Source organism: Molothrus aeneus, chromosome 32, assembly GCF_037042795.1.
Source record: "Molothrus aeneus isolate 106 chromosome 32, BPBGC_Maene_1.0, whole genome shotgun sequence".
Classification (NCBI taxonomy): Eukaryota; Metazoa; Chordata; class Aves; order Passeriformes; family Icteridae; genus Molothrus; species Molothrus aeneus.
Window position 1 is genome coordinate 1,175,946 of NC_089677.1, and position 15,325 is coordinate 1,191,270.

Genomic DNA, 15,325 nt, shown 5'->3' on the forward strand with positions numbered 1-15,325 from the left:
AGCCAAAATATTCTACACATCAAACAAATCCCCCCAGTCTAAAAAGAGCAATAGACAGAGAAAATGAAAAAAAAATGCAATAGCTGGCAGAGCATCCCCATTTGAAATGGTAATTTACACTTAGGCACAGTACCAATTACAGCCAACTTCATACTTCCCTTCTTACTCAGAGCCATAAATCTATAAATGAGAATGCTGAACAGGGGAGGGAAGCAGAATTAGCTTGAGCCTTAGAGCTGTTGGGCACACCACTTGGAAACAGGAGTTCTCCTGGTTTGTTCTCTCACCAGAAAGCAGGAGAAACCTGAAGGATGTTTATTAATGATCTTCCAGGCATCAACTCCTGCGGCATAAAATGTTCATGGTCAGATCCCTGAGGCCTTCAGCCTCCTTATTCTAGTCCAAGTGAAGGCCTGGGTTTGAAACATTGCATCTCACAGAATGCCAGAGTCACTTAGGGTAGGAAAGAGCAGTGATTTCACTGCATATGGGCAATGAAACCTTGGCTTTCCTATTTTTATTACACTCCCAGAGAGAAGAAAGTACTCAAAGAGTTCTCAATTCATGTAACTGCAGATCTCAAAGAACCAGACAAGGTGAGGAAGGCTGGGGCATCTAACAATACCCACGTATCAATCATGATTTCATGTATCACCACAATGAGCAGGGATTAAAAAAAAATATCCCAATTTTCTCAAAAAAGAAGCAAACCTGAATATTCTCTGATGGGAAACCCTCCATCCCCATCTCAGAATCACAGAAAGGCCAGGGTTGGAAGGGATCTTAAAGACCATCCTATTCCAAAGCCCTACCATGGGCAGGGGGAACATCTTCCCCTAGCCCAGGTTGCTCAGAGTCCCATGCAGCCAGGCCTTGGGCAGTCTCTGTGCTGCCCTTTGAAAGGGGTGCTTGTGCCACTGCCACTGATGGAGGAAGAATTGCACTTCCACGAAGTGAAGGTGACATCCTATTCCCTGGATTAGCCCAGACTATTTCTGGAATGCTGTCCTTTCTGTTTGTTGAATGAGGACAGGTTCATGTACTGGCAAAAATATATAATGGTATAACTAAAGATTTTGTCACAATACTGGGATAAATGGGGGAGGGGAAGACAAAACAGGTTGTACCAGAAACTTTCTCACAAATATTTTCTAGCTTTCAAGTACTTCTGTTAACCCAAAGTGCCTTTGATACTGTGTTTGTCTTGGGTTTCCCCCCAAAATTCTATCTACAGACGAGTAACTTTTAAACCTTTATTTTTAAATCTCTTAAGTATTTCCCACGTACATACATTGGGGTTTTTTCAAATGCCCTTTCCCAGAGAGACACTGTGGATGTACTTTAGGGACTTCACGTTTCTGTTTATCACAGGAGGAAAAGTATTCTGGCCTGTCATAGTTTTTAGGTTCACAACACAACTCTGTGGTGTGTGAGCAAATGAATGAGTGTGACAGGCAGTGACAGCAGCGTGCAGACCCCTCACCAGGGAAAGACAGAGGGTTTCACAGCTCTTTGCCAGGCAGCTTAAAATGACTGAGGTATACAAATACTGTGTCAGGTTTTGCAGCATCCGATGCAACTACTTAGACAGCTCTGGTCATGCTTCAACTGGACTTTGTCTTCTTGTGGGTCTGTTCAACCCCTTTTGTTCCTGCACTCCAATATTCAATTTACATTCTTTAATTTATTTCCATCCTAGAGGCCCTGAGGTGGTCCCAAGTGTTTATCCTTTTATCCTGTCCCTCAGCTCCTGTCCATGTTCCATCCTCCTTCCCAGTTTTTATCTTCTCCCAGCCTTTTAGTTTGCTCTTCTATCCTTCCCCATTTTCCAGTTCCTTCTGCTCCAATCCTTTCATTTAACTTTGGCTAAAACCAAAACCCCAACATTTCAATGAAGGCCTGCTTCCATGCAGAAAAATCTCTTGTCATATTTCCAAAATGACAAGAGATTCTTGAGAATTCTGCTATGGCATTTAGTCCCTCTACATCTGGGTGCCCATCCACTGCTTCCAAACATACAGTGAGGAAAATTATGTTGGCCCAAGTCCAGAATGCCCTTGCAAGGAGTTCTGGCTAAGAGCAGGTTGTACATGCTGCCAGTGGCACCTCTGATGGTTTTAGCTGGTGGTGCAATGTTTTCTTAGTGGTCCAGGAAATGATCAGTGCCTTACATCCTGTGTAAAGCTATGCAGAAGGAGAAAGCTTCTGCTTCTTTAAGGCATCCCAGTCAAGGACCCTTTTAATGCAAAGAGAGACTCCTGACAAGGCCTGGAGGGACAGGACAAGGGGGAATGACTTTGCACTGACATAGAGTAGGTTTAGATGGGATATTGGAAAGAAATTAGAAATTGTTCCCTGGTAGGGTGGGCAGGCCCTGGCACAGGTTGGCCAGAGCAGCTGTGGCTGCCCCATCCCTGGAAGTGTCCAAGGGCAGGTTGGATGGGGCTCTGAGTAACCTGGGGTAGTGGAAGGTGTCCCTGCACATGGCAGGGGGTTGAAACAAAATGATCTTTAAGGTCCCTTCCAATGCAAACCATACTGTGAATCTATGATTCTATGAAAGGTGATAATAAAGGGAAAAAGAAAAAAAAAACACACAGAGACACAAAGGGATAACTGAGAAATTACAAAGACCAAAAATTTTCAGTCACTAATTTCCATGGATGAGGGCAATGAGGAACAGGAGGAGCCATGACAATTGAGGGGGGCCTGTGAAAGTCTGGAAAACTTGGGGAGAGTTTAGGAGCTGCTGGCCACTTACAGCATCCCTTAACACACATCCCTGAGAGGCTGAGACCACCCAGTGAAACATCCACTGGGTGATGGACTAGATGATGTGACTTTAGACATGCCTACTAGAGAGGGCATCTCTAAAGTCACATGCACTTGCAGCCTGTTTCAACTTTATTAAAAAGATAAACAAAACCAAAAGAGACAGACAAAATCCAAGAGAAAACCAACCAACAGTAGCAAAACACCTCAGCTGTGGAAATTCGCTACATTTAAATTACTTCATTAGAAGTTGTTAGTCCTTAACAAGTTCTAACAGTCTGTTAGATGTTGCCTGTATCATCATAAAACTCACCCTCTCTTTTATTAAGAAGGAACAATAAAGAAAGATTTTAATGAGATTTGTACCGCTCTGATGTGAAGGGAACTCTCTGTTGCAAGAGAAGCCCCATCCCTTGTGTGTCATGCATCCATCCTACCCCCTCTGCCTGTCCAGAGTCCCCAGCCACAAAGAGAAGGGAAAGGATTTGGCCTTTCTGTGACTTCAAATTGCCCTTCACAGAGATCTCTGTTCACCCCTGGAATGGAAGTAATGAGACTTCCAAAGGTCATCTGGCTAAAAGGGGTTTATGTCCCCACCTGTGAGGACACAGCTGACAGCACTGTGTTCCTTCTCTCACCTCAGGCTGCCTCTCCCTTCATCCCATTCTCTGATTTCTGTGCCCTCCCACTTCCCAGTGTCCTGCTTGAGGCATGGAGAGCCCTGGAGACACAGCTCTCGGCCTGCCACCTGTTATCCCATCTCTCCCTGCCAGGAGCAGCAGGTCTTGGCCAGCCAGAACAGCTCCCTCCAACTGATATGGGAACATCTGATCATCCCAGAGCTAAGAAATCCTCAGGCACTTCTATAGTAAAGCTCTGACAAGTCTGTAATGAAATACGTGTTAAAAAAAATGCTTTGAGAAAATTTCTTCAAGGATGGCAGAGACCACCATGACATCAGAATAGCCTCCCTGCCAAATTTTCTGGCTCTACTCAAAAAGTAGGAGAGCTTTGTAGCAAAATGAGTGTAATAATTTCTGACAGGCAGAGCAAAACATTTTCCACCAACTTTGTTTTAGAGACAGCCAAATCTTTTTTTTTCTCTGGTTTGTTTTAGCAGAAGCTTTCAAAACAAAAACAAACAAGCAAATTAGCTCAGAGGTAGACAAGCAACATGAAAAAAATCTCATTTGAGCAGTCTTAAGATCAACAAGAAACCTTCCAGCTGGGGCAGAGAGGGCTTTACCAGATTCCTCAAAATAACATTAGCATGATCACTGAACTTAGTATTTTGGTATTATCATTATTATTATTATTACTGAATAAAAAGCAAATAGACACCAAATTCAATTAAAGCTCAACCTGATGTACAAAACTCAGTATCAGACTAAGTCCATTCACACAGCCTTCCCACCCTTCTTGGCTATAAAGGGCAGAAATGACTTCCCCTCTTCTTGACCACTGGAACACAAAGTTGATCTTCAAATACACAGCAATAAAAACAGATGTAAGATTAGCTCTGTAACAAAACCCATCTCTTCCCCTGAATGAAAATTGCTGGAAAGCAGTGGGGCATTGCAGAGAAACTGAATAAGAAATGTGAGAGTCACAAATAAGGTGAGGATGAAAAATATCTGACAGAAATCACCCATGCAAAAATCATCTGTGTCTGCTCCAGGACTTTCTAGAAACCACTGGAGAGCCACAAGTTCTGATTCTTTCAGTCTGAATCAGATTTCAGGGCAAGAGGAACTGGCTCCATAAATAAAAGGAAAAAAGGCAAAAAAAAAAAATTAATACGTAAATTGCTCAGTGAGGTAGGGAAGGTAGAGAAAAATGACAGGAGAAAGTCTGAGGTGCCCACTGATTTTTGGGGTTTTTCTTTAGTTTCCCAGCAATGTTGCCTCCCTTGTTTTATCAGGAATACAGTGTTGTTTCATCCTTAATGTCCTTTATCTAGGAAACAAAAGCCATTGCACTTCCCTGGCTATGTCCTGTGCTACAGCTTAATGGAATCTGAGCAATGTGTTAAACTGCAGTGGAAGAGAGCTATACTGCAAATTTGTCTGATATGAGAACTCCAATATTAGGTTTTTTCAAGGTTTGGAGCTTGGCAGAGTCACAGTTTTAAGCACTAGATGCAGTTTAAAGCCTTCTGTGTTAATCTTGGAAGCAGACCTGGGAGAACTTTGCTGTAAAACCTCTTTGAGAGCAAGGGTTCCAAGGAAAGGGTGTTTTCTTCAAGCTCCAGCTGCTGCTTGCAGAACACATCTACAGAACCAATATGTAATTATCTCATTGGGATGTGATCAACCTGAGGCATGTGGGAAAGGCTCCTCCAAAGGAGAAGAGTTTCAGGATCACCAGAAGCCAAGGAAAAAAGCTCTCTATCCTAGTTGCAAGCTATAATGGAGCTGGAACCAGATTAAACCAAGGATTTAAGCTCTGTGCACAGCCCAAAGCAGTGCATCACGCTCTTTCCATGACATCTTTCCCATTAGATCTGTCTTATCCACTTATATCCAACAGTTTCCTAATGCCTGCCAAGCCAGGCCTCAGCTCTTGGGAGGAGGAACAACAGCAGCACCACTTTCATTATTGTTTTTTGAAAACCCCACACTGAACAGGCACAAGCTGCCTGTAAAACAAACTTTCCTAAACCACCCTTTGGAGTTTAATGAGAAATCCATAAAATTAACTTTTTATAGCATTGACCAGGTCAAGGCTTGCTGTGAAGATGTCAGCACCCAATGGACTGTGATTGTAAGGAACAAATACTACGTGATCTTGGACCCAGGAGCAGCCTTTTATAGTAATTTAGGTACTGTTGGAGGGACAGGCATGGGAGCAGTTTTCCTTGGCTGGTGGAATCCCTCTGACCTCTTTTGGGATCACTGGGAGGGAGCCTGGAATGTCAGTGGAGCCAGGCTCTAACACTGCTGAGGGCTGTACTGATGAACGTTTCTGTAAAATGCTGTTTCAGCACAAGGGTCAAACAAAATTCCTTAATTATAATGTTGATGCTCACTTCTTTAGAAAGAAAGGAGTGGGAACATCTCCCTCAGCCTCAGCTCTCTCTCCCAAGACTGACAAAATTTTAACTTTTTACTCTAATAACCAGAACTCTAAAAGCCTTTTTCCTCTCAAAATATCAAGCATCTCTTTAATAACATGTAATGAAGAGGATGTGGTTGAATAATGCAATTCTTTTGCCCCAGTTCTAATACTTTTTTTTATAGTGCTCATCTCAGTCACTAAAAGGAATTAATATTTTATTGCTTTCTATGAAAAATACATAATGCCTTTCCCATAGCAAGGTTTCAAACTCCAGTTGCTTCTGTTCAGACTGGATTTTTTTTCTGATTTGGCTCTCACTGAAGTCAATAATCCTCTGTGGGAAAATACCTTAATTATTTCTTAAAAGATGAAGAGGAGCCTTAAATTTATCATGGAAGCTGTTTTTGAATATGAGCCATAAAGCTCCTATCATGTTTTAGTTCCACAGCCCTGAAAACCCAGAAATTTCATTTCCTGTTTGTACACATCATCACATGCTAACCCTTTCTAGAGCTCTGCTTTGAGTAGCCCCTGATTTTTAGGAAAAGCTTTCTTTACAACATATATCATCTCCTAATCTTTTCCTGTTATAAATCCCTACCTTTGTGATGGGCCAGTCAAATTCTTGGAACCAAAATATTTGTAAACAAGGCTTTATCAGACTGTCAATTAAGCAAACAAAACTGAACTGACAGGTCTGTGGAATCAAAACTATTGCTGGCATCTTGGTGTTGAAGGAAAAACAAGAAACTGCACTTGAATTTAAGAGCTTAAGCATCCCTAAAGCAGCCAGATTCACTGCCAGACATCTAAAAATAAATGAATTATTCTGGACTTTTAAAAAGCAAACAAAACTACTCTTATTTCCCAGTAGGTTCTCAGGAGCAGCTTCTCTAGGATTTTTCCCAAGGGAACCATTTCACCTAAGGACACTGAGCCCAATCCTTCAGGTTTTTACCCTGCTGAGAAGTGCTCTTTCAGCCATTTTAGCATAAGTAGCACCTAGCTTAAGGAATGGATTGACTAAATGATCAGGAAATGTGGAATTCTGAACTTCGGATCATTTGTGGAGACATTGCTATTAATATTTAAGAATAATAATTAAAAAAAAAAAACCAAAAAACCCATAGATTAGCTCAGGACAGAAATAGCATTAACTGCACTTCATTTTGTGAGGCATTTTGAGCTGTCATCAGAGCCAGCTATTGGAATGGAGCCTTAAAGATCACATCTATTTTTATAAGCCCAAAATGACCAATAATTCTGCAAATGCTGAGCTAATTCTGCAAATGCTGAGCTCTTTGCAGCACCTGATGCCCAGGCTGTGGAGATCACTGCAGCCCAGTAAAACACTCCCTGTGTGCTCCCAAACAATGTAGGAGGGAGGTTACACCAGAAAAATAGTTGCCAAGCCTTCAGAGGATGACTCTTGCACAGATTTCTTTCTCTGCAGCCAAGCAGTGCTCTCTCCCAAGCACATCCCCCAGGAACACTGGAAGGATCAGGCTGCTTTCCACTCCAGTGGGCCCCTTTGGCAGATGTTTCTGCAAAGGTAATGCAAGAACATGTTCTGAGAAAGGAGCTCCAGCCTCCTTGTAGGGGCAACACCAACCTGAGTCATTCCTCTGCTGTATTGTTAGAAGGACATCGGTGCTACTGAAAACCCACTTAATAGGTTTGCTTACAGCATTTCTTCAATTACATGTAAGCCTTCCCAGCTTGCAGTGACAGATTCAGAGGTTTCTGTGGCCATGCTGTTCCTGCTCTGCTGATTATCTCTGACTTATGGGGACATTGCAGCTGGATCCAGCTGAGCACTGTGGCAACAAAGCAACGGCAAACTGCTCAGCCCTCCAGCACCTGAAGGGAACCTACAAAAAACACATGGAGAGACTTTTTACAAGGAGATGTAGTGACAGGACAAAGGGGAATGCATTTAAACAGAGGAGGTTTAGATTGGGTACTAGGAAGAAATTCTTCCGTGAGAAGAATTGAAGGTGATGAGGCCCTGGCACAGGTTGCAGAGAACAGCTGTGGCTGCCCCATCCCTGGCAGTGTTCCAGGGCAGGTTGGATGGGGCTCTGAGCAACCTGGGATAGTGGAAGGTGTCCCTGCCCATGGCGGGGGGTGGAACAAGACAATCTTAATCGTCTCTTCTAACCCAAACCATTCCATGATTCTATATCCACTCCTGCCTCATGTCAGATGAATTCACCTGACCTCTGACAGCCAAGGAAATTATAACCTAAAGGAACACCATATGCTTGACTTCCACTTTTTATCAGTTCACTGCACCAGAAATACACCTGTGGAAATTCAACATGCTTGTCATTAAGGGTTTGGTGCCTTATGTATGCATTTCCTTCTTGCCCCATTTTCCCCACCTGCTCCTAAGGAGAAAGAGGATCCAACAGTGTCTGTTTGTAAGAACCATAAGGCTGAGCAACAGCCTCCTCTGCCCTTTCCCAGTGCCTGGCTTCCAAGGATGCTGATGAGTGGAACAGGCAGCAAGGTGGCTGCAGTTCATCCCCACCTGGCAGCTGCTCCTGAGTTTCCTCTGAGCAGAGAACGAAGGATCATTCCCTATATTCACCCTAGAGAGGGGGAAATAAAAAGCTTCCTTGCCATTAAATCTCAGCTACTGCTGATGGCTAATAATATGCATTTTCCATCAGAGAACTGTCCTCACAGAAGATTCTCAGTCAGCCTTGGTTAAATGCAATTCCCAAATCTTTGCAAGTAAGGATGGACTACCATCCTCATTGTTTGAAAGGAGGTTTGTCTGATCATCAATTTTTAATTCACAGGAAGACAAATGGAAGAGCCTCCAGTCAATAATCATTGTTTCTGAGCCCAAAGTGTTATTTATTATTCCTGGGTAAACATGCAGACATTTGCTGGCAGCCATCAGGATTACATCAAGGTAATTGAGGTCCAAGGAACCCACAGGACACTGGGATCTTACTTCCAAGATGGCAAATATATGCAGAACTTTGTCCTGGATCAGAAGAGAAAATGAATGGACAAGGACCTTCTAACAGACACAGGTTTAAATTTCAAATATAAACTTGATAGTTATTTAAGCTACAGAGTTGTTCCTTTAAAAGGTATTAAAACAGGTCGAATTCGTGGAAAGAGAAAAAGACCTAAATACTGCTGAGGGATGGAATTTGTGTGCTCCACAATCTTCTCCGTGGGTGAACTGCACATAAAGTCAGAGGCACAGAGTGACATTGCAATTCAGATAACTGGGTGAGGAACAAAAAATTAGGGATAATCACAAGATGGATTTCTCTCTGCTCTTCCCAAGTGATTGCCATTACTTGCACCAAGGAATTCCATGAGCTCCAAGCATTACACCATGCCAAATAATCTCATACTGATTTCTTAGGAAGCAAACCATTATCTCCACCTCCTTTTTTCCCCTTCTGTGCTTATTACAGAGACACTACACTAGATCTCAAGTTCAAAATCTTGCCCCAGACTCCAAGAATGTTGCTTCCAGAGAAACTTGAACTTATGTGTGAGCTTGTTATTTCATTTCCACAAGAAACTGCTATGTTTGTGTGGTTTTAGTCCATGTTGGAAAGAGAAAGTTAATTTTCCAAGTTAGTCAAGATCACACTCTCTGAGGTGCCGCCTGACTGTGTACATTCAATGTTAATGCACTTCTGAATCATTAATCCATTTTTCAAAGGAGTGAGGTGCACAGCTCTTCCCCAACTAACTGACATGAAAAGGAAACGTTCTACTGAATACAAAGATCTTCAGATTGCATCATAAAGGAGGTAAAGCACCTCACCAGCAAAGTGACAGGAGGTGAATGCCTCAGGCTTCATGTAAAACAAAAGGTGCATAGAGCCTGAAGCATTCAGATGAAAGAATCCTTTCATTCCGGGGTGGTTTGGGTACAAATTAAGTGAGTAGGCTTTCTTAGAACAGAATAATCTTTTCTTTCTCTGTCACATTCAGTGCTTGGTGCTTGGTGTCTGCAAGTCCCAACTTTTAAAGGGTCTTCTTCAACAGAATGATTCCATGTTTCAGTAGAGCCTTCCACCCAAACTTCTTGACTCACACTTAGCATTTTTGTCAAATTCACCTTTACTCTTCCCAGGTATGGGGGCAGTTATTAAAGCCAAATAAGTGCAGGCTTCATACGAATATTTTGGTATATTTGGGCATGTTTGCATGCATATTTAGTTGCAGGGCTGTACTTATTTACAGAATTATCCCCTGGCTGTAGAAATACATGTGTCCTTGTAAATTCACACATGACAATGTTATTGAATCTTTTAGGGAGTTTTTGCATGATGCATCTGAAAATGCACCTTAAAAACTGTTGCATTATCCTTTTTTCCCCCGCATCGATGACTTTCCTGCTTTAGTGGTTTCAGATATTGGAGAACAGACGACCAATGCACAGCAAGAACAGGAAAGGGGGCTTATCTTCAAGCAAACAGTTCAGAGGCGCTGCAGAATAACATGAATTTAACATCTGCTTTTCATTGTGAAGTTTCAAATATTTATTTCAAGGCAGATCAGGACTGGATCGCTCCAGAAACGAAGGTAATTTATTCTATAATTTACTCACAGAGAACAGCTCAGTGAGATTTAAATCAAGGCTTTAGAAGATGAGCAGCTTAGTTTTTGGTGCAGGGATGCTCAGCACCCTCCATTGATTGGGCCCGTGGAATATTCTCAAAACAAACCACAAAACCCTAAATCTTCCCCTTAAAAGGGTATGACTTTGGAACAGGCTTAGTGGTGGGCCCTATTTTGTAGATGGGGAAGAGGCACAAGCTGAGTGTCCAAGGACACAAAGCCCCTCAGTGGCAGGGCTGAAGTAATCTTGGAGTTATCACTGTTCGGTGCAGTGCTTTAACAAGTCCATATCCATGTGTAACAATGTGCCATCCCTCTCTTGTCACACACAGCACATCTCAGGTGGTCATTCCTGGATACAGACAGAGGTTTGTGTCTTCAAAGTGGACTTGTTTCAGAGGAAAACTTATCCCAAAAATATCCTATCACTGATCCTTCCTGCTCTTTTTCTGCCCCAAGTGCCCTATTCTCTTCCTGAAGATCCCCATCTTGCATCTGGCTGTCAGGAAGGGAGAATGGCAAAAAATTATAAACCTACAAAAAATCTTTCCCAACTGTTAATGCAAGTAGGGAAAGTGAAGAAATGAGTTATTAGACACCAGGTCTTGCCTTGAGGGGGAGATGCAAGGCTTTTCCCATATCACACAGGACTCCTGCTCAACATCAGGCAGGAGTAACCCACGTGCATTGAGCAGAGCAAGTGCTGAACCCACTAAACACAGGATCAGAGTCTGAGGCTCTTTGGAGGACAAACACAACCCATCCCAAGGCTCAGCTCCCATTTCACCACAGCCAGATGGGAAAGAAAGCCAAGCCGAGTCTGCCATGCTGCTCAGAGCTTCAGACACACTGGAGGAAGGGTGAGAGCATCAAGGAGAGGTTTGTAATTGAATTTGTGTTTATTTTGGTCCAAGGTTGAGGTCAGTGCACAATGAAGAGGTTATCAGATGACTCATATTAGCCTGAGCACTGTGCTGGGATAAAGTTAGTACTGTGCCTACTGGGAAGATGTGAGGTTGTCAGATAGCCAGGGTACAGCCTTATATAATTCATTCCTATTCCTGAAGTGATTTTCTTGACCAAGTCTGAGAAGAGAAGGAACATTATTTTGTAGTGGCATGAGGGGTTGGGAATCCAGGCTTTATTCATAATGTGCTCATCTGAATTGACAGGAAAACTCAATATAAACATACATTACTTGCACTTTTAAACATTTACCATGATAATAAGACATATGCAGTAGTATCCAGGGTCTTTTCTACCTGAAGAACCACAGATGTACATTTCTAAGAAGCATTTTCTTGATGTTTTGCCTAATTAATGACACAAGCAGTAGGAGTAAGACAAACTTTTTTGCTTCATTCAAGTCCAAGGCAAAACCTCTGTATTTTCTCTGTGGCAAGACTATAGGATTTCTTGGGTGTCATGGGAGAGACACAAAATTAAAGAGATGACCAAGACAGGAGGTCAAGGGAACACAAAACAGACGCTGTGTTCATATATTTGTGCACAGGCCTGTAGGAAAGCCAGTCAAAATGTTTTAGCCAGGATTATCCATCCTTTTGGATTAATCATAAACCACTCCTAAAACATGAACGGCTATTTCAGGGAGTCTTTTAAAAGTAACCTGGAATGACTTTAGTGGAATGGCACCAAAGTTGTCCGTCTTTGAGAGTTTGTCCTGTGAGGAGAAGCTGAGGCAATGGAGCTTGATTACCCTGAAAATAAAACTCCGGGGACACGTTAAAGCCACCCAATCCCTGACAGGCTTTTGCCAAGGCCAAAGAGCAGGGATCTCACATGCCCAGCTTCAGAACAATGGATAAGGGGTTTGAATTGAAGCAAGAGGGGTTCTTACTGGACATAAGGGTGGGGAAAAAAGGCACAGGAAAATATCAAAGCACAGGAGCAGGCTGCGTAGAAATGTGGTGGTGACAGGCAGTCTACAGAGCTAAAAGTTTTCAAGACCCAACCTGACACATTTCTGCACAACCTTCAGCTATCACTATCAGATATAATGCTGCTATCACTTCAGATATAATGCTGCTTTGAGCAGCAGGCTGGACTATGGACATCCAGAAACACTTTATTAATTTGAGTAATTCTGTCATTCTGCCCTGTGGCCCTGAATTATGCCATAAAATGGTAGTAGCTCAGAGGCCTGTGCAGCTCTGACTTGTTTTGTGTTTTGTGCAAACACACAGAAACTAATAATGAACAGGATGTGTCACTCTGTCCTCCAAGGCTTCCCTAAACCAACCCCTGGAAAGGCAGAAGATGGAGACCAAGGCCATGAGTTTCTTGAAACTGTGTATCCATAGTGGAGAGAGATTCTTGACAAGGGCCTGGGGTGACAGGACAAGGGGCAATGGCTTCACACTGACAGAGAAGAGGGTTAGATTGGATATTGGAAAAAAATTGTTCCCCATGAGGGTGCTGAGGCCCTGGCACAGGTTGCCCAGAGAAGCTGTGGCTGCTGGCAGTGTCCAAGGCCAGGCTGGATGGGGCTTTGAGTAACATGGGATAGTGGAAGCTGCCCCTGCCCATGGCAGGGGATTGGAACCGGATGATCCTAAGGGCTACTTCCTGCCCAAACTATTCTATAACTCTCTGATTCTATGAAAATCTCCTATTTTGGGAAAAACAGTTAAGCTTTAGAGCTTTTGAAAGACAGGAAAAAATCTGAGCCATTCAGTTTCTGAATAATTAACTCCCCTAACCCATTCTACATGTCCTGATCTCCAATTTGAAGCCTAATTATCCTCAGGATCAGTGGAACAAAAGCCTTTTAATTTTTTCTAGAAGTATAGGTGCTAAATATAGAACCAGCTTAAACTATTAAAATATAATACACCAATTCATTTGAAAAGCAACAAACCAATTAATCTTTATTTCTGCAGCTGTGGGCACATTTTTTTCTCCTTTAGCCATGGATTCCTGCAAAGCTTTTGTGGGGGATGAGTTAACACAAATGACAAGGTATCATTTTCAAGGGCTTCTGTGTCACAGAAACTTCATCAGCAAAAGCCTCCAAGATCCAGACAGGCAAAGCCGTGGCTGATGTGATCTGGTGGCAATTTGCCCTTGCAGGAGGATTCCCAGAGGTGCCCTCCAGCCAACACTTCCATGATTTTTCCAAAGCTCCTCAGCAGAACTTTGGCAACTCACTGGTCATACAGAAGTGCATATGAAAGTCACATTGAACAGACCTCTTAAAACTCTGTAGCCACTCCACTTACCATCCTAATCACAAAGATCCTATTCACCACGTGAATTTTCCAGCAGGAAGGTGGGGAATCAAATCTTCATGGAGAAAGATCAGCTCAGGAGTCAAAGAACTGATACCTCCTCATGAAGTCTCTGTTAAAGAGTCAGATAGAAAAATGGATGTGCATCTCAGCTTGAAAAAGGTCTCTTTTTTGGCCCAACTTCCTATCTGTCAATTAAAACCCCAATTTTTTTGGAAAAGCTATTTGAAAAGTCTCCTGGGTACATCTGCTTTATACAGATTATGCTTCTTTTTTATTAACTTCAGATCAAAGCTCTTCACTCCTTAAGTAGGAAAGCAAAGGGATCAGGTAAAGTAAATATCCTCTTCTCTGCAATTTCATATGCAGACACTGAGTTTTCAGGCTGAGAAGACGTAATTTAGTAGTTTTACTGCGAAAGAAAAATCTGCATTTATCCTCTGACTTTCACATGGATTACTTTGCTCTTTCTCAAATTTTTTTTTAATGTGATGATTATACCTAACTAGAGAGGGCATATGAAGTAGTTCTTAGGTTCAATACAGGAAAAATTAGATAAAGTCTCTCACCCATCATCATTAGGTATGTTAGATAGACTATTCTATGCAAAATAAAGTGAGTGGATACCTCAAGTCCCTGTTAAAACATTTCCCAAAGGCAACATCCAGGCTATATTATGCTGTACAAACACTGCCAGAAATTTTTCTGCCCCGGCCAGTCATTCACATTCAAATCCCATGCAGCTGAGCTCTGTCACACACTTATTTTGAAACTTGTCTGTTGATGAGAGGTGCACACCTCTCACTGATGTGTTTTCCCATCAGTTGAATTAAAAATAAGTTTGATCCTGAGGCCAGGCCAACATTTTTGTACCAGTGGCCAACCTTAAATGAACTTTAAGACCAAAACTCTATAATAAGAACTTCATTATGAAATTTTACTCCACCAAGACCTGCAGCTTTTCTCACCTGGAAGTTCTATACAAGTGAATATTTGCACTCTCGCACTGTCACGAAGACATAAATCCAGGGAGCTGGATTTATTATTGGGGGTGGGGAGGAAATAATCAATTTCAGACATATTATCTGTTAGCCAAGTATCTATTCCTCAACTTTTTACTATTTTAATAATAATCTGCTAAGGAGGGAGAGACTATTTATATGAGCATGTAGTGACAGGAGAAAGGGGAGTGGCTTCACACTGAAAGGAAATTTAGATTGGATGTCAGGAAGAAATTTTTCCCTGTGAGGGTGGTGAGGCCCTGGCACAGGTTGCCCAGAGCAGCTGTGGCTGCCCCATCCCTGGAAGTGTCCGAGGCCAGGCTGGATGGGACTCTGAGCAACCTGGGGTAGTGGAAGGTGTCCTTGCCCATGCCAGGTTTGGTTTGTGTCAGTATAAACTGTATTTTACAATAACTGAACCTTTTTATAGTAACATTTTTAGACCAATTTCGCAAACTGAATAGGAGTGTGTGTGAAATTACCCCTTGTCAAAGAATCTTGAGGCACCAACCACTGACAGCTGAGCTCCCAAAACTTTTCCTACCTGTGAGACGAAAATGACTCCCCAAGAGCACTGTTGCTCCCCCAGAGGACACAAAGGTTCCTCATGGCCACTATCAGCAGCACCTGAATCAAATCAGCCTT